Source organism: Ranitomeya variabilis, chromosome 2 (genome assembly GCF_051348905.1).
Source record: "Ranitomeya variabilis isolate aRanVar5 chromosome 2, aRanVar5.hap1, whole genome shotgun sequence".
Lineage (NCBI taxonomy): Eukaryota > Metazoa > Chordata > Amphibia > Anura > Dendrobatidae > Ranitomeya > Ranitomeya variabilis.
This window is the reverse complement of record NC_135233.1, coordinates 259,582,442-259,605,204: the sequence shown is the minus strand read 5'-3', so window position 1 is coordinate 259,605,204 and position 22,763 is coordinate 259,582,442. Positions and strand designations below refer to the sequence as shown.

General features: G+C 48.2%; 1 long non-coding RNA gene across 3 annotated transcripts in view; it reads left to right on the top strand.

The window, feature by feature from the left end:
* Window positions 1-22,763, top strand: part of LOC143805436 (uncharacterized) — a 513,942-nt gene that overhangs the window by 83,631 nt on the left and 407,548 nt on the right. For all 3 annotated transcript variants that reach the window (XR_013221243.1, XR_013221244.1, XR_013221242.1), the window contains one exon: window positions 6,783-6,866. This is a non-coding gene — a long non-coding RNA (uncharacterized LOC143805436). The remainder of the gene's footprint in view (window positions 1-6,782; window positions 6,867-22,763) is intronic.

Genomic DNA, 22,763 nt, shown 5'->3' with positions numbered 1-22,763 from the left:
TTCCAGCGCATCCGCTGCCCTATTGTGAGGTGCGGGGAGGTGGGGGCGGAGTTCCGTCCGCGCATGCGCGGTCGGAAAAAGCGGACCGTCGTGAGCAAAAAACGTTACATGTAACGTTTTTTGCTCCCGACTGTCCGCCACAACACGGCGCAACCGTCGCATGACGGTTGCGACGTGTGTCAATGCATTGCAAATGCGTCGCTAATGTTAGTCAATGCAGAAAAAACGCATCCTGCAAGCACTTTTGCAGGATGCGTTTTTTCGGCAAAACGACGCATTGCGACGTATTGCAGTTAACGCTAGTGTGAAAGTAGCCTAACAGATTCCCCCCCATAACAGTGCATCTTCCACAGATCCTCTCACCCCCGTTCTCCGGCTGTTACTTCGGTTTTGTCTTGGGCAGGACAGTAGTACAGGAGACCAGTGGACGTGCTATTTCCCAGCACTGGGTTTCGCATTGAATGAAAGTGGAATATTTTGTTCAATGAATCAAATAAAACCTGTAATTTATCCCGCTTTGCTGGGAATTGTAGTGTTGCCCCTCTGGGGTGCTGACCCGTTATCCTTCCTGGCTTGTTGCCATCAGATCTTTGTACCGTCTTGTAATCTCAGAGAGAATAATTTCCGATCCCCAGGAGAGTAGCCGAGGAGAGGATTGTCACTTACCATTTTACCATGTCGGCATTAGAAGTAGACGCCATAGCCTCTGCGTTGTACCACAATATGGGACATGAGACCCAGGGATGGACATATCATTGGTGCAATCTGTGCAGCCGCACTTGGGCACAACTGTTGAGGCGGCCATGGCCACCTCCAAAACAGGTGGAATTATGCATTATGATGAGCTATTGGACTGCAAAGTGCCTATAAATTGCTCTTGCAGAGGGCCCTTCTCCTGTCTGTGTCCACCAACGATGAGACCCTGCACCCCCTCACTCTGTCATACACCATAGAGCCCAATCTTCAGCCCAGATGTTACTGACATAATACAGTGTATAGACCTGTTGTACAATCCCTATCGATTGTATTTTTTATCTCCCATCATCTCGTCCTCAGCAGTAATCCTTCATCAGACTCTGCTCTTCTTGCATATTTTTGCTTTTGCTATTAACCAATCTGCCCTACACCATCATGTATCTAACAATATGTTGCTTGTTAAGAGCTATCGATTGGATTGCATCAATTAATAATTAGTAAATCGGCCACTTATAGCTCCACTCTTCTCCCCTGTGGATCCGACAGAGTGAGGAAATTGCTTGTCTGCTACATAAAATTAGCCGTCTGTTACTGTCTGTTATGTCCTATGGAGATCATAAAAAGGGTCCCCTGCTCTTGGCTGAAGAGAGGCACAAGCCCTTTAAGACTCTGTTCTCTTTACACAATTTATGCTCATATTACCTTATGGATTTATGGAGATAACATGGCGGGGGTCCAACACACTTCTTTCTTACAATGGAAATCTGCTACAGTAGCGGCATCGGAGGCCAGAGCCGTAACTTCTCTCAACACCAGGGAGATGATTGTAGCAATTCATGGGGGGGGGGGGGGGGCAACAGTGAGTTAATTATTTAGAAAATTACTGAAATTGGAGGTTTTGGAACAGTGTATGATGGAGAAGAAGCAGGATGATTAATACTATGTTCTAATGTGCAATTTTTTCTGCAGTGAAATCCACAGTAACAGACTTCGCTGATAAAGTTTTTACTGCTGATTTTTGTGCAGATTTGCTGCAGAGTTTTTTGCATTTTTTTAGTGCAGACACCTTGGGATTTTGCAGGTAGAAAGGTAATCATGTTTTTTTCTCCCCATAGAAGTCTGTCGCAGCACCTTACAGCACACTGTTCACAGGAGTCTGGATGGGATGGTGCACTTTACTGCTCAACCACAAGGGTGCACCCATCAGCTCCGCTTCTTTGAATAGTTGTTTCGTGATGTCCATCTCCCTTTAAATATGATTTAATTTTTCTAATATATGGCCTCAGATCTAGCTGTCTGACGTTTGCCGCAGTGTGGTAGGACACTCAGCTCAAGGCGTTGTGGGACCCACAATGTGGTACAAAACTCAGCTCCAGGCATTGTAGGACCCACAGTGTGGTACGACACTCAGCTCCAGGCATTGTAGGACCCACAATGTGGTACAAAACTCAGCTCCAGGCGTTGTAGGACCCACAATGTGGTACGACACTCAGCTCCAGGCGTTGTAGGACTCACAATGTGGTACATCACTCAGCTCCAGGCGTTGTAGGACTCACAATGTGGTACAACACTCAGCTCCAGGCGTTGTAGGACCCACAATGTGGTACGACACTCAGCTCCAGGCGTTGTAGGAACCACAATGTGGTACAAAACTCGGATCCAGGCATTGTACGACTCACAATGTGGTAACACTCCGCTCCAGGCGTTGTAGGACCCACAATGTGGTACGACACTCAGCTCCAGGCGTTGTAGGACCCACAATGTGGTACAAAACTCGGATCCAGGCGTTCTACGACTCACAATGTGGTAACACTCCGCTCCAGGCGTTGTAGGACCCACAATGTGGTACGACACTCAGCTCCAGGCGTTGTAGGACCCACAATGTGGTACGACACTCCGCTCCAGGCGTTGTAGGACCCACAGTGTGGTACAACACTCAGCTCCAGGCGTTGTAGGACCCACAGTGTGGTATGTAATTCAGCTCCAGGCATTGTAGGACCCACAATGTAGTACAATACTCAGCTCCAGGCATTGTAGGACCCACAGTGTGGTATGTAATTCAGCTCCAGGCGTTGTAGGACCCACAATGCAATATAACACTCAGCTTCTGACGCTGTAGTACCCACAATCTCATACAACACTGAGCTCCAGGTGTTGTAGAACCCACAATGTGGTACGACACTCAGCTACAAGCATTGTAGGACCCTTATGTCTCCACTCATCGTAATAAAATCATGACAAAAAAAGGCCAAGACTATAAATAAAACAGCACATGGAGAAGCTGAGAATGACATTTATTATGGGAGAGACTGGAGTTTTATAGGTAGGCTATCAGGAGCATTAACTGATGAACTGTTGACTTTGTCCTTGAGATGCTCCTGATGTCCGCACACGACACATGGACTGGCAGAGCAGCATGGACATAGTGGCCGTTTTCTGTGCATTATATGTATGAGCGATGGCCCCTGCTCCTCCAGCAAAAATCTGCAGGTCTGGGTGGAAATTTATTATCAACAGCAGATGGGAAAAATCTATACATAGATGGTAAAATAACATGGAGAAGGGGAAGAGGGGTATTACACTATAGAGATACTGGCAGAGGATCCTTATAATATTAAGAGACAGGCAGAGGGGCCTTACACTATAAAAAGATGGGCAGAGGGGCCTTACACTATAGAGAGAAGGGCAGAGGGGCCTTACACTATAGAGAGAAGGGCAGATGGGCCTTACACTATAAAGAGAAGGGCAGATGGGCCTTACACTATAGAGAGAAGGGCAGAGGGGCCTTACACTATAGAGAGACGGGCAGTGGGGCATTATACTATACAGTAGAGAGACAGGCAGAGGGACCTTCCACTATAGAGAGACGGACCGAGGGGCTTTACAATATTACACTATAAAGAGACTGGCAGAGGGGTCTTAAACTATAGAGAGATGGGCAGAGGGGCATTACACTATACAGTAGAGAGACGGACACCGGAATCTTCCACTATAGAGAGACGGCCAAGGGGCCTTACACGATTACACTATAAAAAGATTGGCAGAGGGGCATTACAATTACACTATAGAGAGACTGGCAGAGGGGGCCTTATGGTATAGAGAGGTGGCAGAGGGGCCTTATAGTAGAGAGACAGGCAGAGGGGTCTTACACTATAGAAAGATGGGCAGAGGGGCCTTACACTATAGAGGGACGGGCAATGGGGCCTTACAGTATAGAGACACAGGCAGAGAGGCTTTACACTATAGAGAAACGGGCAGAGGGGCCTTACATTATTACACTATAGAAAGAATGGCAGGGGAGCCTTATACTATAGAGAGATGAGCAGAGGGGGCTTTACACTATAGAGTGACAGGCAGAGGGGCTTATAGAGAGATGGGGAGAGGGGTCTTACACTGTTACACTATAGAGAGACGGGCAGAGGGGCCTTACACTATAGAGAAACAGGAAGAGGGGCTTTACACTATAGAGAGACTGGCAAAGGGGCCTTATAGTATAGAGAGATGGGCAGAGGTGCCTTATAGTATAGAGAGACAGGCAAAGAGGCTTTACACTATAGAGAGACTGGCAGAGGGGCCTTACACTATAGAGAGTTGGGCAGAAAGGTTTTTCACTATAGAGAAACTGACAGAGGGGCTTTACACTAAAGAGAGACCGGCAGAGGAGCTTTACACTATAGGGAGACTGGCAAAGGGGCCTTACACTGTTACACTAAACAGAGACTGGCAGAGGGGACTTACAGTATAGAGAAACGGGCAGAGGGGCCTTACACTGTAGAGATACAGGCCAAGAGGCCTTACATTATTGCGCTTTACAGAGACTGGCAGAGGGGCTTTATACTATAGAGAGATGGGCAGAGAAGCTTTAAACTATAAAGAGACAGACAGAGGGGTCTTACACTGTTATTACAGTATAGAGAGACGGGCAGAGGGGCTTTTATAGTATAGAAAGACGGGCAGAGGGGCCTTATACTATAGAGAGGCGGGCAGAATGGCCTTACACTATGGAGAGACAGGCAGAGGGGCCTTACACTATAGAGAAACGGGTAGAGGGGACTTATACTGTAGAGAGACTGGCAGAGGGCCCTTATACTATAGAGAGATGAGCAGAGGGGCCTTATAGTATAGAGAGACGAACAAAGAAGCTTTACACTATAGAGAGTGGGCAGATGGGCCTTACACTATAGAGAAGTGGGCAGAGGGGCCCTATATTATAGATAGGCTGTCAGAGAGGCTTTACACTATAGAGATGCGATGAGGGGCTTTATACTATAGACAGGCAGAGGGGCCTTATACTATAGAGAGATACGCAAAGAGACCTTACACTATAGAGAGGTGGGCACAGGGGCCTTGCTATATAATTTATAATTGAATTTTAATTGAAAAAAATGACACAGCCTCCTTTAATAATCTTAAATAAACCATACTTACGACCTTGCCTATTTCCACAGAAGCCCTTGTTCTCCTGTAATAATACTAAAAGAAAATAACAACAATATACCATACCTGTCTGTCGTTCTGTCCCACGCCGTAATCCATGTCTGGGGGAGAACGTTTCAACCTGGACGGTGCCAAGATGCAACCATCCAGGCTAGGAACCACTGGTGGCTGAGCAGCTGTGAGTGCAGCCTCAGTGACTAGCGGTGACGTCACTGAGGCTGCGTTCCCAGCCAGGCTGAACTGCAATGACCTCGGTGAGATCCCTGCTAGCACTGTGAGAAAAACTCCCACGATGCCAGCGGGGATGTCAACGAGGTTACCGCAGTTCAGCCTGGCTGAGAACAGAGCCTCAGTAACCGGAGGTAACCTTGGTCACGTCACCACCGGTCTCTGAACCTGCTCTTGCAGCAGTTCCTCAGTGGTTCTCAGCCTGGACGGTCGCATCTTGGCACCATCTAGGTTGAAAACTGTTTATCCCCCAGACATGGATTACGGCGTGGGACAGAACTACGGACAGGTATGGTATATTGTTGTTTTTTATTTTAGTTTTATTACAGGAGAACGAGGGCTTCAATGGAATTAGACGTTTAAATAAAAATTGAAAACTGTGTTTTGTTTTATTTCTAATAAAGGACTTTATTCTGGCTGTGTCTTTATTTACCATGCAACTATAGGATTAGTAGTGGATAGGTGTCTTATAGACGCCTCTCCATTACTAAGCCGTGGGCTTGATGTCACCGGACTACTATGTAGTGTAGAATAGATACTTTGTGCCAGAGGTCTGTAGGCCAAAGCAACAGAACTCCGGCACAGAGTGTCTAGTTGTGGGACTTCTGGTTATGGGATCTTTGACCTCACTTCTGGCCGGCGGAGCAGGGAGCAGTGGATTGCCGCGGGGGCCCTGTGATCGCCATTACCAGCAACCACATAACCACAGCAACCATCATACAATCTACTGTTCTGGGGTGCCATGGATTTCTAATTGACCATCATTACTGAGATAAGTGAGGAGGAGGCTGGGAGAGGCAAGGGCCTGTGCTATGGGTGCCATTTCCCGCCATTAGAAATAGCGGCAGGGCAGCCATCTTAATTTACATAAGGAACGTCATCTTGCAGCATAGTGCAGACTCCATTTCACCATTATTACTGTTGTGCATCCTTATTAACCCCTATTTCTGCTTATTAACCCTGCCCTTTAAAAAGAATAAATACTCGCACTGCTGCTTTTCGCGATCACCTAACGGCGTGCCACGATGCGCTGTACCAGCTCCTATTCCCACTACTCAATGCATGGGCTTATGGGGTGCTTCAACCAAAAGATATGCATATGACCAAAACAAAAAAGAAAAAATGGTCAGCACTCACCATTCCCGATGCTAAAAAAGTCTTTATTAGAACATGGACACGGACAGGGAGAGCATGGTGTCCAGGGATGACAGCTGTTTCGCGCTACATGCGCTTCCACAGATCCCGATCTGGATCGGGATCTGTGGAAGCGCATGTAGCGCGAAACAGCTGTCATCCCTGGACACCATGCTCTCCCTGTCCGTGTCCATGTTCTAATAAAGACTTTTTTAGCATCGGGAATGGTGAGTGCTGACCATTTTTTCTTTTTTGTTTTAACCCTGCCCTTTACTCACTTATCTTAGTTCACGGCACCCCACACAAGTTAAATAATATCAAGACCAACAAAAGAAACTGACTGACGGGTGAACAAAGAAGTCACTAAGCATGTAAGTTAAATAATTAGTTTTTGGTTTATTAAATTCAGTTATATATTACAATTATACATTTTTTTTATTTAAACTATAAATATTGCAAATTATGTTTTTTTTCTCGAAGTGACACCCCACCCGAGTTATGCTCGTTTTTTTGGCGAATTTTGACGCACCAAACTCAGAAGGTTGCCCATCACTGCTATAGAGAGAAGGGCGGAGGGGCCTTACACTGTAGAGAGAAGGGCGGAGGGGCCTTACACTGTAGAGAGAAGGGCGGAGGGGCCTTACACTGTAGAGAGAAGGGCGGAGGGGCCTTACACTGTAGAGAGAAGGGCGGAGGGGCCTTACACTGTAGAGAGAAGGGCGGAGGGGCCTTACACTGTAGAGAGAAGGGCGGAGGGGCCTTACACTGTAGAGAGAAGGGCGGAGGGGCCTTACACTGTAGAGAGAAGGGCGGAGGGGCCTTACACTGTAGAGAGAAGGGCGGAGGGGCCTTACACTGTAGAGAGAAGGGCGGAGGGGCCTTACACTGTAGAGAGAAGGGCGGAGGGGCCTTACACTGTAGAGAGAAGGGCGGAGGGGCCTTACACTGTAGAGAGAAGGGCGGAGGGGCCTTACACTGTAGAGAGAAGGGCGGAGGGGCCTTACACTGTAGAGAGAAGGGCGGAGGGGCCTTACACTGTAGAGAGAAGGGCAGAGGGGCCTTACACTGTAGAGAGAAGGGCAGAGGGGCCTTACACTGTAGAGAGATGGGCAAAGATGCCTTACACTATAAATGGGCACAGGGGCCTCACACTATAGAGAGATGGGTAGAGAGGTTTTTCACTATAAAGATGTTGCACAGGAATATACTCGTTAGTAAAAGCTCTCAGAAGAGATGAAGTTCTACATTTGTCGCCTCCTCTAGATCAGTTGCATCAGAAGGCATACAAAAACCTAAACATCTTCAGGGTATCTGCAATCTTTGAGACCTGGCAGGTATCAGAAGACGTGACATCACCATCACCCTTTCCTCCTGATGTGGAAATGAGTGGAAACGGAATATCCATTTAGATATCTCAGAATGTTCTTTTCTTTTTTAAAGGGGTATTCCAGGCTGGAAAAGTCTGCATCCCTCTATGCCAGTGCAGACTGCGGAATCGTGGCTGTGTGTAATGCGCTCACTGTTACCATGCCCCCATATCCAGTGTGTGAGCAGCTGTGAAATGACCGCAGGTATATACTTTGTATAGTTGCGTTCACGCGCCAACTAAATATCTTCCACTTTTCTCAGTAGAACAAATCTTGTACTTGTAGTCCACACGGCCACACTTTCAGAATCGTGACAGTGAGCTCATCACACAAACAGCGATTGCAGACTTTTCTTCTCTGCCCAGAAAGCTCCTTTAAATATCCGTTAATAAATTCTATGGAAGAAAGACATTTTGCAAAGCACACAGACGGTTCTGAAGTTACAGGACGCTGATAATAATGGTAATTACATGGCGCAGCGTTTGTCAGGTGCGTCTGTACCTTCGGCTCCAGCGTCTCTGCAGTTTGTTCTGTTTGGTTTCCCGTGAGTGTGATAATAATTCCCACTAGTTGGTCACATGATGAGCTCTCGGCCTATCACAGGCCAGCATTTCCAGGACATATGCTCTTCTGTTTTTTTTTTAGGTCAGAACAATAGATTTTTCTTTTTTTTCCTATACAGGCTATTCTCCCGTTGTCATGACAATAGCAGTCATTTACCATTTTTTATGAATAGCCCAGAAAAGTATTGTTTGTGAGCAGCTAGAGATGATTATTCTACCTGATTCAGGCGTCCACCCTTCACAGAGGTGTCTTATGTATCTCGAATCCCCAAACCCAGAGCCTTGTACAGAAGCGAATAATCCAGCTTCTCCCATCAACCACCATCCTATGAGAGAATACACTTTATAAATCCGGGCTGATCACAACTAATATTGGGTTGCATGGATCTTACAGATTTCTTGTCTTTTTCCTTTAAACATGCTCATCACTACTTGATAGCCTCCTCCTCCCTTCCGTCTCTGTATTCCATCTTCAACTGCAGTACATCTAAGCTGGCATCAATGATTATTATAAAATAAGTAAGCAGAGCTCCAGTGTAAAGCATGAGAGCAGAGCAGCACAGAACTTTTAATAAGACAGAAAGAAAATTGTAGTTGTATTGTATAGACTGTGTATAGACTGTGTATAACCAAATCACTCATTTTTGTTAACCCCTGTGAGGTAGTGAGGGGATCATGTACGAGGGTTGGTATTTGTCCCCCAGGATGTGGACGTAGTCATATTAAACCCGCTGGACCTCCTTGTGTTCATAGCGGAATGCCTGTGAATCACAAGGCAAAATAAAAAGGAAGTGTGGATTGGGTCCAACCAAGTAGTTGACCCAGTCAGACTATTTTAGGAAAACCTGACAAGGGCTTTTATTTTTAGAGGGATTTGCAGGCAACAAGATGGAGAAAATCCTGAAACAATTGATCCTCACTCAGCAGCAACAGCAGCAGCAGCAGATGAATAACCTGTTGATACAGCAGATTGCGGCACTGCGAGAGGCGCCCCCACCACCGACCCCGATCCTTTTGAGGCCCGGGACAAAGTGCAGTCAGCGCTGAGGAAGATGAGTCCAGAGGAGACTTTCCTCACCATGTTTGAGTGCACAGCAGAGCGGGAGAGCTTTCGGTTTTCTCAGTGGGCTGAAGTGGTGGCCCCCTTCCTGATGGGCGATGCCCAGAAGGCCTACTTTGACCTCAGTCGGGATGATGTCCTGGGTTATGGGAAACTGAAAGGTGAGATTCGTGCCCGAATGAGGATTAACACTTATGTACGGGCACAACGGGTGTTTCAGTGGTCCTTTTGTGGAGGCCCAACCCGCCAGGTCTCAGGCATATGACTTGCTGCAACTAGTAAATAAATGGCTTCAGCCTGAGACCTTAACCCCTTCCCAGATGGTAGAGAGGGTGGTGGGCGATTGGCTGGTGAGAACTCTGCCAGCCGCTATTCAGAGTTGGGTGGGCTGAAGGGAATCAAGGCACCGTAGATCAGGTGGTTAGCCTGATCCAGCAGTGTTTGGCTACTCAGGACTTTATATGGGACACTGCCCCACTACAGTTATCATGCCAGGCCCTGCCAGCCCAGGAGCCTAGGAAAGGGACCCAACCCTCTGCTGGTACCAGTCAGGACCAAGCCCATATTGAGGGGTTACCCCGGAGTGAGATTGGTAGGAGACCCGTTTCCCCTAAACCGGTCTCATGGACTAACGGCGCGGCAGCGCCATGCACTAGGATATGTGGCTGCTAACTGCCCCCTGACAGCTGAACCCATGGAATGCGGGTTTACTCGCCATGTATCAAATGTATCAATGCATGCACAGGCAGTCTTCACCACGGATAATAAAGGGGAAGAATCATAGTATCCATGTGAGCTGCGAGCCGTGATAGGGACATTGTAAATTTTGTTGTGTGCCAGAAGTCAAGAAGGAATCAGAACATCTGATTCATGTCTGCATATAATAGGGCTTAATAATTTATATACAATGACTCGGCTGCCCATAAAAAACTGCAATTAACGTGTCTGAAATGTGAAGCTTCAGGGGCTATTTCAGTTTTTCTTTTTTAATAAATTTGCCAAAATTACTACATTTCTGTTTTTTTTTTTTCTCAATCAAGATGAGGTGCAGAGTGTACATTAACTAGAAAAAAATGAATTTTTTGGGGGTCTGAATACTTTTCATACCCACTGCAACTCCGATAATACTTCCCCTATGTACAAGAATATAACTACTATAATACTTCCCCTATAAATAAAGAATATAACTACTATAATACTGCCCCCTATGTACAAGAATATAACTACTATAATACTTCCCCCTATGTACAAGAATATAACTACTATAATATTGCCCCTATGTACAAAAATATAACTACTATAATACTGCCCCTATGTACAAGAATATAGCTACTATAATACTTCCCACTATGTACAATAGAACTACTGTAATACTGCTCCTATGTACAAGAACATAACTACTATAATACTGCCCCCTATGTACAAGAATATAACTACTATAATACTGCCCCCTATGTACAAGACTATAACTACCATAATGCTGCCCTTATGTACAAGAATATAACTACTATAATGCTGCCCCTAGGTACAAGAATATAACTACTATAATACTACCCCTATGTACAAGAATATAATTTCTAAAATAATGGCCCCTATGCACAAGAATGTAACTACTATAATACTGCCTCTATGTACAAGAATATAACTACTATAAGGCTATGTTTCCATGGTCAGGAAACGTAGCGCTTTGGACGCAGCAGATACCCTGCTCCACCCAAAGCACCGCCCCCCTTTGTACGCGCGGTGATTCCGCCTGTGTTCATTGAGCACAGGCGGAATCACCGCATCCTATCCATAGAGTGGGTTATTTATCTAGATCTAGAAAGACGCGCCGCATGTGCGTAAACGCAGGGCCGCCATATACGGACGTGCGCACATAGTGGACACAGGATTTAATAAAATCCCCTCCACTATGCCGTAACATCTGGACGCTGCGGATTGGACGCTGCGGATGTATGCAGCGTCCAATCCGCAGCAAATCCTGATGTATTACGCCATGTCGAAACATACCCTAATACTGCCCCATATGTACAGGAATATAACTACTATAATACTGCCCCTGTGTACAAGAATATAACTACTATAATACTGCCTTCTTGCTGAGAGGTTGTGTGTTTGTAGCTCTCCTGATTAGTGTTGAGCATTCCGATACTGCAAATATCGGGTATCGGCCGATATTCGCTGTATCGGAATTCCGATACCGAGTTCCGATATTTTTGTGATATCGGAAATCGGAATAGGAAGTTCCCAATGTGTGGTTCCCAGGGTCTGGAGGAGAGGAGACTCTCCTTCAGGCCCTGGGATCCATATTCATGTAAAAAATAAAGAATAAAAATAAAAAATATGGATATACTCACCCCTCCGGCGGACCCTGGACCTTAGCGGTGTAACCGGCAGCCTCCGTTCCTAAGAATGCAGTGAGTGTAGGACCTGCGATGACGTCGCGGCTTGTGATTTTTCGCGTGAGCGGTCACATAAGCGGTCACGCGACCAATCACAAGCCGCGACGTCATCGAAGGTCCTTCACTCTGCATTCTTAGGAACGGAGGCAGACGCTTGCAGCGGTGACAGCCAGGGGCCGTCCGAGGGTGAGTATATCCATATTTTTTATTTTTATTCTTGATTTTTTACATGAATATGGATCCCAGGGCCTGAAGGAGAGTTTCCTCTCCTTCAGACCCTGGGAACCATCCAGGATACCTTCCGATATTTGTGTCCCATTGACTTGTATTGGTATCGGGTATCGGCGAGATCCGATATTTTGCCGGTATCGGGCCGATCCAATCCGATACCGATACTTTCAAATATCGGAAGGTATCACTCAACACTACTCCTGATGTCTGGAGAAAGATCAGCTCTCCACATGCAAGGCCCAGGCTTCCAGACCTACACTGGGAACTGACTCCCATGCTCAGTTTGTGGTTTTTAATCCCAGCAGAGAGATATCGATTTTAGTCTAACAGAGGATTTATGTTCCCATACGGATGAAGACTTTATTCTAAGTGAGGAAAGGCATTGCTAGGTCCTGGAAATGAGAAATGCCTTATCATGGCTTCTAGGTACACATGAATTGCCCAACTTATGCGCTAAACTTTCTCAATTTTTCATATTTCTAATGCAGTAATGCAATTCAATTTTCATATTTCATATTTACAAGCTATGGTGCTACAGGAATGGCTGGAGCAGAGCCGTCCCCCCTACCCCCACGGCGTAGGCGGCGGACAGCATGACAATGGGTTGGAGGGTGGGGTGAGAGTTAATGAAGGGGTTAACTTTGTTGGAAAGTATTTAGGATCGGGTTGAGGGTGGGGCTATTCAGTTCCCGCTCTCTGGGCACAAGAACTGTTCTTACCATGTCTGCAGTGGATAGGATCCTTGAGAGGTTGAGGGCTGTAGCAGCATCACACCCTCAAGGCTGGCTGGAGGAGCAAGTGGCTGGGATCATCGGCGGGAGTGCAGGGTCAGCAGCTTCATGTTCTACTCCGGTACGGCGGTCCCTGAGGGCCCCCCGAGCGTTTATCCCCTGATTCAGCTCCCAGGGCCGCCCGCAGGCACAGGCGCCCCTCCAGGGACCCTCCAGGCCGGGCGCTGGTACGTTCTAAGGCCATCAGGCCCCGGCCTGGGAGGAATCCAACTGCCAGGCTGGGTCCGGCCGTGGCTGCTAAGCCTTCGCCTCGCAGCGTTTTGGGGCGGAGCCAGCCCGCATCGGCAGTGTCTGAGACCTGATGAGTCGGGAGGCCGCCGCAGCGATGTTCCTGTTGTGCGGCCTGCCTCTACACCGTTAACTATCACGGGAGGATGTGAGGTCAGTCCAGGGGCGAGCGGCTTGGGGACGGCTCATTCTTCTGCTGCAGGGCGTTCTCCTGCATCAAGGGATCCTGGCAGAGTGGCGACTTCTTCCCTCGGGTGTGCTGCTGATGAAGGCTTGTGTGCTGCAGGGGTATCTTCGCAGGCACGGCCACATATTGACAGTCAGCGTCCAGCCCCCCTTTCCCCTATGATGGAGGCATTTCAAGGGATGCAGTCTCCGGCTACATTCCGAGGATCATGCCAGCAATCACCAATGGATGGGACGGGTCCAGACTTTTCCATACAGAGGCAGCAGGAAACCGGTATTCTGGCTGGAGGGCTCACAGCACCCTCGCATCCTGGTGAGTATGTGTCCATGTCTGGTTTGTCTCCACAAATTTTATCTTCATCCGCTTTTAGTGGTAGTCGCGGGGTTTTACGTAGTTTAAACTTGGCAGGCGTTGCGGGTGAAAGTGAGGGGGTAGGTGTTCGAGAGGTTTTAGCCAATGTGTGGGATTTGTTGGCAAGGTTGGATCAGGGTATAGTTGAGCAGAGGCATTTGTTAGCTTGGGTGGGCCCACAAGCGGGGGCTGTTGGTTCAGAAGAGGTCTCGGTGCTGCCGGCGGAATCAGTCTCTATCAGTACAGATGGAAATAGAAAAAGAATGTAGGATTCATTTGGATGATAGAGCTCATGGCGAGGTCTATGTGTGTTTTGAAGGTCCGTTGGGGCGCATCTTAAAAAGGAGGTCAGGGAAAAGATTTCAAAAGATGAGTACGTCGAGATTATTTCCCTGCTTCCTTTGGAAAAATTTAATTTAGATAAGGGGAAAAAAGAGGATAGTAAAAAAGATGAGGAGAAATGGAGGTGGCGTTTGATTCCTCAGACTTTTATTAATTGGCTTCAGGCTTTTGCTATTTTGGCTAGTGTTATTGGGGAAAAAGCACCCGAAAATTGTTCTGCGTTATTTTTTTTATATGGATTCCATCGGTGAGGCTAATAGGGTATATGGAGGGCAGGCGTGGCTCAGGTACGATGAGCAATTTAGACAGAGAAAAGCCATTCGGCCGGCTCTTAGGTGGGATCAAAAGGATATCGGGCTATGGTTACGGGTGATGGCGCAGTATAAGTTCGGCTATTCCTTTCAAGGATTGGCCGGAGGTTCCGGCCAAGCTAATCAGTCCAGTGCGTCGGGGTCAGCAGGTCAATCGGGACAATCCAGGTGGCTCAAATTGGGCTTATGCTGGCAGTTCAATGACGGACAGTGCAAGTTCGGGGCCAACTGCAAATTTAAGCATTTGTGCTCCCATTGCAGTGGCTCCTCTCATGGGGCCGCAAAATGCTTCAAAAAAGCCAAGTCAAAATTGGGGGCCAGTAATTCCTATGGGGGATACTCCAGTGAAGCTGGAAAGGATGGCCCCTTATTTAAGTAGATATCACGATAGAGAAAAGGCGGATGTGTTGTTTTGGGCTTTTAAGGAAGGTTTCGTTATTCCGGCCCCTCCTTTTGTTGTTCGCTGTGTGTTTAAAAATCTGAGGTCGGCAGTGTTGTACGGGTGGTTTCCGAAAAATTGGGTAAGGAGGTGGCAATAGGTCGCATGGCTGGCCCCTTTCTTTGCGGTGCCACCCTTTGAAGATTTAGTCGTTTCCCTGCTGGGGGTAGTTCCTAAGAAGGAAGCCGGAAAATTTCATTTGATTCACCATCTGTCTTATCCTCGGGGGTCAATGATGGTATTGCCCCTGAACTATGATCTGTGGTTTACATGTCCTTTGATGGAGCCGTTTTTTGGGTTCGTAAGTTTGGCAAAGGGGCCCTCTTGGCTAAAACAGATATTGAGGCAGCGTTTCGGTTGTTGCCGGTTCATCCAAACAGTGTCAAACTTTTGGGTTGCTTTTGGAAAGGGGAGTTTTTTGTGGATAGGTGTTTGCCAATGGGTTGTTCTTTATCGTGCGCCCTGTTTGATGCTTTTAGTTCCTTTCTAGAGTGGGTGGTTTGGGAGGTATCGGGTTGTGATTCTGTAATTCACTATCTGGATGACTTTTTGTGCGTTGGCCCGACCGGGTCTGATCGTTGCCATAGGTTATTGAGAGCAAATCGAGTGGGTGGCGGATCTATTTGGTGTTCCTTTGGCTCCCAGTAAAACGGAAGGCCCGAGTACGTGTTTAAGTTTCTTGGGCATTGTCATTGATACGGTACATTGGGAGTTCAGATTGCCTGAAGAGAAGGTGGTCGAGTTACGGGAAGAGGTAGCCCGGGCTCGTCGTTTGAAGAAATTGTCATTGCGCAATTTTCAGTCGTTGCTGGGGAAGCTTAATTTTGCGTGTCGTGTCATGCTGATGGGTAAAGTTTTTTCAAGGAAGTTGGCCAGTGCCACGACTGGAGTTCGGGCTCCTCATCATTTTATTCGGTTGTCAGCAGAGTTGAAGGATGACCTGGCTGTTTGGAGTACGTTTTGAAAGATTATAACGGTCGTTCTTTGCTTATGGAAGATGTGATTGACAGTGATGCGATGGAATTGTTCACTGACGCAGCGGGAGGGATCGGTTTTGGAGCACATTTTAAGGGCCAGCGGTGTGCAGCAAAATGGCCAATGGCGTGGGTTTCTTCAGGTCTGGTTCGAAATGTTGCGCTGTTGGAGATCTTTCCTATTCTAGAGGCGGTACAGTTGTGGAAACATGAATTTCGTGATAGGCGGGTTAGTTTTAACTGCGACAATATGGGGGTTGTATGTGCAATCAACGGGGTGACCGCGTCCTCACCTCCTGTTGTGCGTGTACTGCATCTCATGTGCCGGGTGTACGTAATTCCATCGCTGACTCTTTCTCGTTTTCAGTTCGATCGCTTGCGGTCGTTGGCTCCGGAAGCCGAGGTTGTCGGCTTGGAATGCCCTGCGGAACTTTGGCTTGTGGTATCCGGGATGCTGAGGAATTGATAAGGTCGTCGTTGGCTCCAAAAACTTGGGAGGCTTATCAGGCGATTTGGTTGTCTTGGGAGGGTGTGTTGGTAGCAGGTTCCTGTGGGTCTACTGCAGATGAGCAGGTGGGAGTATTGCTGTCTTGGTTGAGTCTGGGAGCCTCGGAAGGTTGGTCGTCCGCAAAGTTTTCACGTGTCTTGGCAGCCCTGGCCTTTGGATTTAAGTTGAGGGGTCAGCAGGATTTGTCCAAGGTCTTTTTGGTGTGACAGGCTGTAAAAGGTTTTCGTAGGAAGAGTTGTTAGGTAGATTCGAGGCAGCCGGTATCATTTAATTTGTTGGAAAGATTGGGGGAGGCGTTACCATCTATTTGTGTGTCGAATTTTTAAATTTGCCTGTTTAGGTTGGCTTTTTCTTTTGCTTTCTTTGGGGCGCTGAGAATCGGGGAGCTGGTGTCACCTAGTAAAACAGTGTTGGGGGGAATTTTAGCTTGGGATGTACTGTTGTCGGCAGGGCGAGTTGAGTTTTGGTTGCGTCGTTCGAAGACTGATCAGGAGGGGAGAGATAAACGGATCGTTGTAGGCTCGGTGACTGGTTCTGCTATGTGTCCTGTTAATTGGCGAGTTTTTGGGAGCTCCGGCCTAATCTGGAAGGATCTTTATTGTGTCACGCTGACAGTTCATTTTTAACTCGGTATCAGTTTACTGTGGTTTCTAGGAAGGCGGTTACCTTTTTGGGAATGGATGTATCTTGTTTTGCTCCTCATTCTTTTCGGATTGGGGCTGCAACAGATGTGGCAGTTGGGGGCTTGGAGCCTAATGTTATCCGGCGTATTGGGAGATGGCGTTCCAATAGGTATCACAGTTATGTTGGGCCATAAGGACGGGTCGCAGAGTTTTAATTTTGTTATGTCAATTGTGTTTTTTCATATCCAGCCTTGTTAGCATGTATTTTAAGTGCTTTGTGTTTGTATTTTTTCAGGTCCCTTGCCTCTATTGGTGTGGATTTTCGGGCATTCATTCGTCCATTAGGGAGCCTTGCGTGCAGACGTGTGAAAGGAGGGTAGACAGCTTGGCTTTGATCGGAAGATGGCGGTGGTCCGGTGGCTTAGCTTTCGGGGGATGGCCTGGAATAGGGTTTTACAGGAAATTCATAATGGCGTTATTTTGGACAGGGCCCCCGCATCTTAGTTCTGCACGTGGGTGGTAATGATTTGGGGGTTCGGCCCTTTAGAGAATTGATTAAAGATGTGAAACAGGATTGTTACGTTTGTGGATTTTGTATCCTGGATTGTCCGTTGTCTGGTCTGAAATTGTACCGCGAAAACGTTGGAGAAACATGCAGTCCCTTGACAAATTTAACAAGGCCAGGATAAAAGTTAATAGGACGATGTCGGCTTTTGTGACCAGAAATGGGGGGTTGCCGTGCGACATTTTGGCCAAAGGGGTTCATTTAAATGCTGTGGGTAGTGATTTTTGGGCGCTTGGTTTACAAGAAGGTGTTGAAAGGGCCATAGCTTTTCATTTTGGTGGGGTCTCCAGCCTTAGAGGGGTTCAAAGGCCCTCGTTGTGGTGGCTGGGGGAAGTCCTTGGACTTGGTGGAAATTGGGCTGGGGGATCCATTGGCATATGGCTCCTCTGTTTTTGGAGTTCAACTTGTTTCGGATCTGGTGAAATGTGGAGAGGAGTTCTGGCAGGGGTGGTCGGATCCCCTAGATTTTTATCGTGAACAGTGAACCCTCAGGGTTTTTGGTGCTCCCGAGCCAGTGTGGTAACGTCTGGGAGTAAATTGGTTTTATGTTATGTTCATGTTATGCTCAGGGGCGTCCCTATAATGAGGCAACTTGAGCTTGTTGCCTCAGGCGGCGCCACCTGCTGGGCGGCAGTGGGAGCGCTCAGTGCAAGAGACCTGATGCACAAAGTCCTGAGCGTTGCTCCTGTGCAGAGCTTGGTGCCGCCTCCAGCACTGGCTCCTCCTCTGTCTTCTCTATCCCTCACCCTCTGGCTGATCAGGACATCGGCAGTGAGGGACAAAGCAGGAGGAGCTCGGAGCCAGAAATCTCCTCAGTGTGTGACAATTACAGTGGCCAGTAGGTGGCAGCGTCACAAATTGATGCTGCCCCCTCCTGGCTCCAGATGTAGGGCTGCTCTCACTCCCAGCCCCCACCATTCCTGAGACTAGCTGCTGACGCTGCCTGCTGGTGCCTCTGTACACTGTCCCCTCCATAATTCCTTCCTAGTTCCTCTGAGATCACAGGAGGCAGTCGGACCAGAGGAGGAGGAGGAGGGGGAGATCCTGCCTGCACAGACTCCTAGAGGAGGCAGCAGCTCCCTGTGTCCTCCTGTCTCCTCTGCCCCTGGTGACCTGGAATGGGGCGAGCAGTGACGGCTCTGCTGCAGCACACGTGAGTATATGGAATGTCATTTATAGGGTATGTATAGTGTCTGCTTTCCTGTGTGTGAATGAATGCAGAGGTTTCTTGTGTATGTAATAGTGTGTGTAGTGTACAGTATGTGTGTCTCTGTTTATAAATGAGTGTATTTGGCTATACTGCCTGTGATTCTTGAGTATGATCAGGCCTGAACCCACAATTGTCTCTGCTTGGCAGGATCCCACATAATAAATTCCCCCCAATAACAATCCTTTGCATATATCCAGCACAGTGTAACCTGTGCACTCCCGAGTACTCGGAGTCCTGTCCAGTAATGTGCTGGGGTGCAGGCAGTGAGGTGCTGGTGTGTGTGATGTGCGCTCCCCTAAGTATCTAGAGTCCTTTCCAGTAATGCGCTGTGGTGCAGGCAGTGCGGTGCTGGTGTATTTGATGTGTGCTCCCCTGAGTTTTCAGAGTCCTGTCCAGTAATGTGCTGGGGTGCAGGCAGTGCGGTGCTGGTGTATTTGATGTGTGCTCCCCTGAGTATCCGGAGTCCTGTCCAGTAATGTGCTGGGGTGCAGGCGGTGCTGGTGTATGTGATGTACGCTCCCCTGAGTATCTGGAGTCCTGTCCAGTAATGTGCTGGGGTGCAGGTAGTGCGGTGCTGGTGTGTGTGATGTGCGCTCCCCTGAGTATCCGGAGTCCTGTCCAGTAATGTGCTGGGGTGCAGGTAGTGCGGTGCTGGTGTATTTGATGTGTGCTCCCCTGAGTATCCGGAGTCCTGTCCAGTAATGTGCTGGGGTGCAGGCAGTGCGGTGCTGGTGTGTGTGATGTGCGCTCCCCTGAGTATCCGGAGTCCTCTCCAGTAATGTGCTGGGGTGCAGGCAGTGCGGTGCTGGTGTATGTGATGCTATCAGTGCAGACAATCGCTGTGCCCTCTGGTACCCAGCACCTGTATGTTCTGCAGTTATCGCCCCTCACATTATCACACCTCAGCTAGAATGTCCGCTCTGTGGAACATCTCCTGAAGGCTTGTGCATGATTCCAGAGCTCTGGTCATTCTAGCAATGGACCTAGTAGTCCGGGCAGTGGTGACCACGGTCATTTCACTATATATAGATGTAGTGATGAGTCTGGGTTTAGGTGACTCTCTGACTGAGAATCATGTCGATTCCGCTAAAGTCTCCTTTTTTGTTTGACTAAACTATTACAGATAGGACACACAGGCTGATATCAGAGACTTCTGTTGAGAACAATATGCATTGCTGACATAGCACAACGACCTAATGACTGTGGTGGACTCTTTTGTGCAGTTCCTCTGTTGGATAATGGGATTAAGTTAAATGCCTTTGATCAGAATGTCAGCTTAACATGGTCCAATAATCTCACGAGAGAATCGGAGCACACTGAGGAGAAGAGAGAATTATTTCCTCCATATCTTCTTTATCTTATCACTTTGCGGAAATTAGACTGCACTCAGATGTCATCCAAGTGCAGTCCAATGTTCTGCCCGCACTCACTGATTTGAATGTTTGCATGCCGTCCAATATACCCTGCTACTCCGCATTCTGTGATTTTTTTATTTTTTTTTGTCATGCCAATTCAGTATGAGAAGACACTAGTCTTCTAGAAATCCCATCCTCACTATGTTTCTCCCCTCCGCAGCGTTATTTTAGCTGCAGTGCAGGTTTTGGGACTTCCGCATCACCACAGCATGTTCATTTTATGCTGCGGAGTCAGAAGAGATCGCCATCGGGTGAATGCGGGGAGAAGCCGCCCTGCACCCACTGCAGATCGTGAGTACAGGGCAGCTGCGTTCCCCCTGCGTTCACCCGCGGGTTCCCACAGGTCCAGAGACACTGCTTCCAAGACGCAGCCCCTCCAGATGTTGAGCACATACCCTAAGGCTATGTTCACACACTGCATTTCTGTGTTTTCGCCCATAGCACGCTGCAAAAGCGCTGAAAAGAATTGGTGCTCATTCTTTCCAAATCGCAGCAAAACCTGTGCAGGTTTCACTTTCTGCAAATAAATAAAACCAATATGCTTTCTCAGCTATAAAAAATGCAGGTTTAGATGAGCATAAAACCAAGGTAAAAATGCAGCAAAACCTTCCTTGTGTGAACCCAGCCTAAAGAGGAGGAGAGAGGAGAATACATGTAAGGGCGGTTTCACACGTCCAGATAATTCCGGTACTGGAGAAATCGGTACTGGAGTTATCCGTGTCTGTGTGCTCAAGTGGCACATCAGTGTGGCACACGTGCGGCATCCGTGTGCCGCCCGTGTGCCGCCTGAGGACCACACGGACCGTGCAGGAGAGACAGCGCTACAGTAAGCGCTGTCCCCCCCCGGGCATGTGGTGCTGAAGGCAGAATTCATCTCTTCTCCCCCAGCATTCGTTAGAGAGAAGAGATTAAAGATCTTTTTTTTTTTTTTGGTGAAAAATAAAGTTTGCATGTGCCCCCCGCCTCCCCCCCCCCCCCCCCCCCAGTGCCGAAGAAATACTCACCTAGCTCCCGCGATGTCTCCTCTGTCCTCTCCGTGCTGGCAGCTTCTCCTGTGTGAGCGGTCACGTGGTACCGCTCATTACAGTCAGGGAATATTCACTGACAGTAATAAGCGGTACCACGTGACCGTCCACACACACACAAAAAAAAAGATCTTTCATCTCTTCTCTCCAACGAATGCTGGGGGAGAAGAGATGAATTCTGCCTTCAGCACCACATGCGGGGGGGACAGCGCTTAGTGTAGCGCTGTCTCTCCTGCGGGAGGTACGTGCACACTGTTCTCCGTGTGCACGTGTGCAGGACGTATTGCAGTACGTGCTTCGGGAGAAAAACTAACATGTCTCCGTGTTTTGCACACAGACACATGGTCCGTGAAAACATTTTCATGTCATTCATTTGAATGGGTCTACGTGTGTCAGTGTCTCCGGTACGTGAGAAAATTGTCACTACACGTACCGGAGCCACTGACGTGTGAAACCGGCCTTATATGCGGCTCCTTACTTCATTCATTGGCCAATAGACCTGTCATAGGGGGGCACCAAAATCTCCTCATTTGCATTAGATGTAAACAATTTTCTCAGGAAATTGTCCTGTTCTAGTCTTTATTTTACCGGAGGTGACCCCCTTATACTTCTATATAGCGGCTTAGTGTGCATCTTGGGGGTCACTGACTTACTTTTTACATAGTGGTGTTACCATTTTTTTGGAATGTAGAAATTTGGAAGTGGACAATACAGTACGTGGGCCGGTGGGGTCTGGAGGGGGGGCCAATTAGAACTAATGCTATGGGGCCCCATAATTTCTATGTACGCCCCAGGTACAGGATGCATTGCACCATTCACATATGTCTCTGCTGCAGGACTGACCACGTCCAATGTCACCCCTTGGTACATCCAGGCATCCAGCCATGTTTCTCCCGAGCGGCGTTTGGTCAGTGGCGCTTGTCCCCCTTCCCGCTCTCACATCCCTCGCCCAACCCAATGAGAAGGCCCCTATTAGCCCCGGACAGCCCTGTGTGTGGCACTTGTGATTGGCTAAGCGTTTCGGGACACGGAGGTGTGGTCTGTTATAGAAGACGCACATTTTTTACCGATTTAAAAAATTTACTACGGTGGGGGCGCCATTTTGCAGTTTGCCTCAGGCAGCAGAGAGGCTAGGTTCACCCCTGGTTATACTTTGTTAATCACCAGATTCTTGGGAGCTTCAAGGACTCCTCCTAGTAAGAAAAGTTAATGTGGTGTATTTTCAATGTGTTATGTTTTATGCTAAATAAAGGCTGCTGTGGCCTATAATATTCCAAAGAAACTGTTGTCCTTGCAGGGCAATGTGGGCGCTGCTGTGCAGGGTAATGTGGGCGCTGCTGTGCAGGGTAATGTGGGCGCTGCTGTGCAGGGCAATGTGGGCAGTGCTGTGCAGGGTAATGTGGGCGCTGCTGTGCAGGGTAATGTGGGCGCTGCTGTGCAGGGTAATGTGGGCGCTGCTGTGCAGGGTAATGTGGGCGCTGCTGTGCAATGTAACGTGGGCGCTGCTGTGCAGGGTAATGTGGGCAGTGCTGTGCAGGGTAATGTGGGCGCTGCTGTGCAATGTAACGTGGGCGCTGCTGTGCAGGGTAATGTGGGCGCTGCTGTGCAGGGTAATGTGGGCGCTGCTGTGCAGGGTAATGTGGGCGCTGCTGTGCAGGGCAATGTGGGCAGTGCTG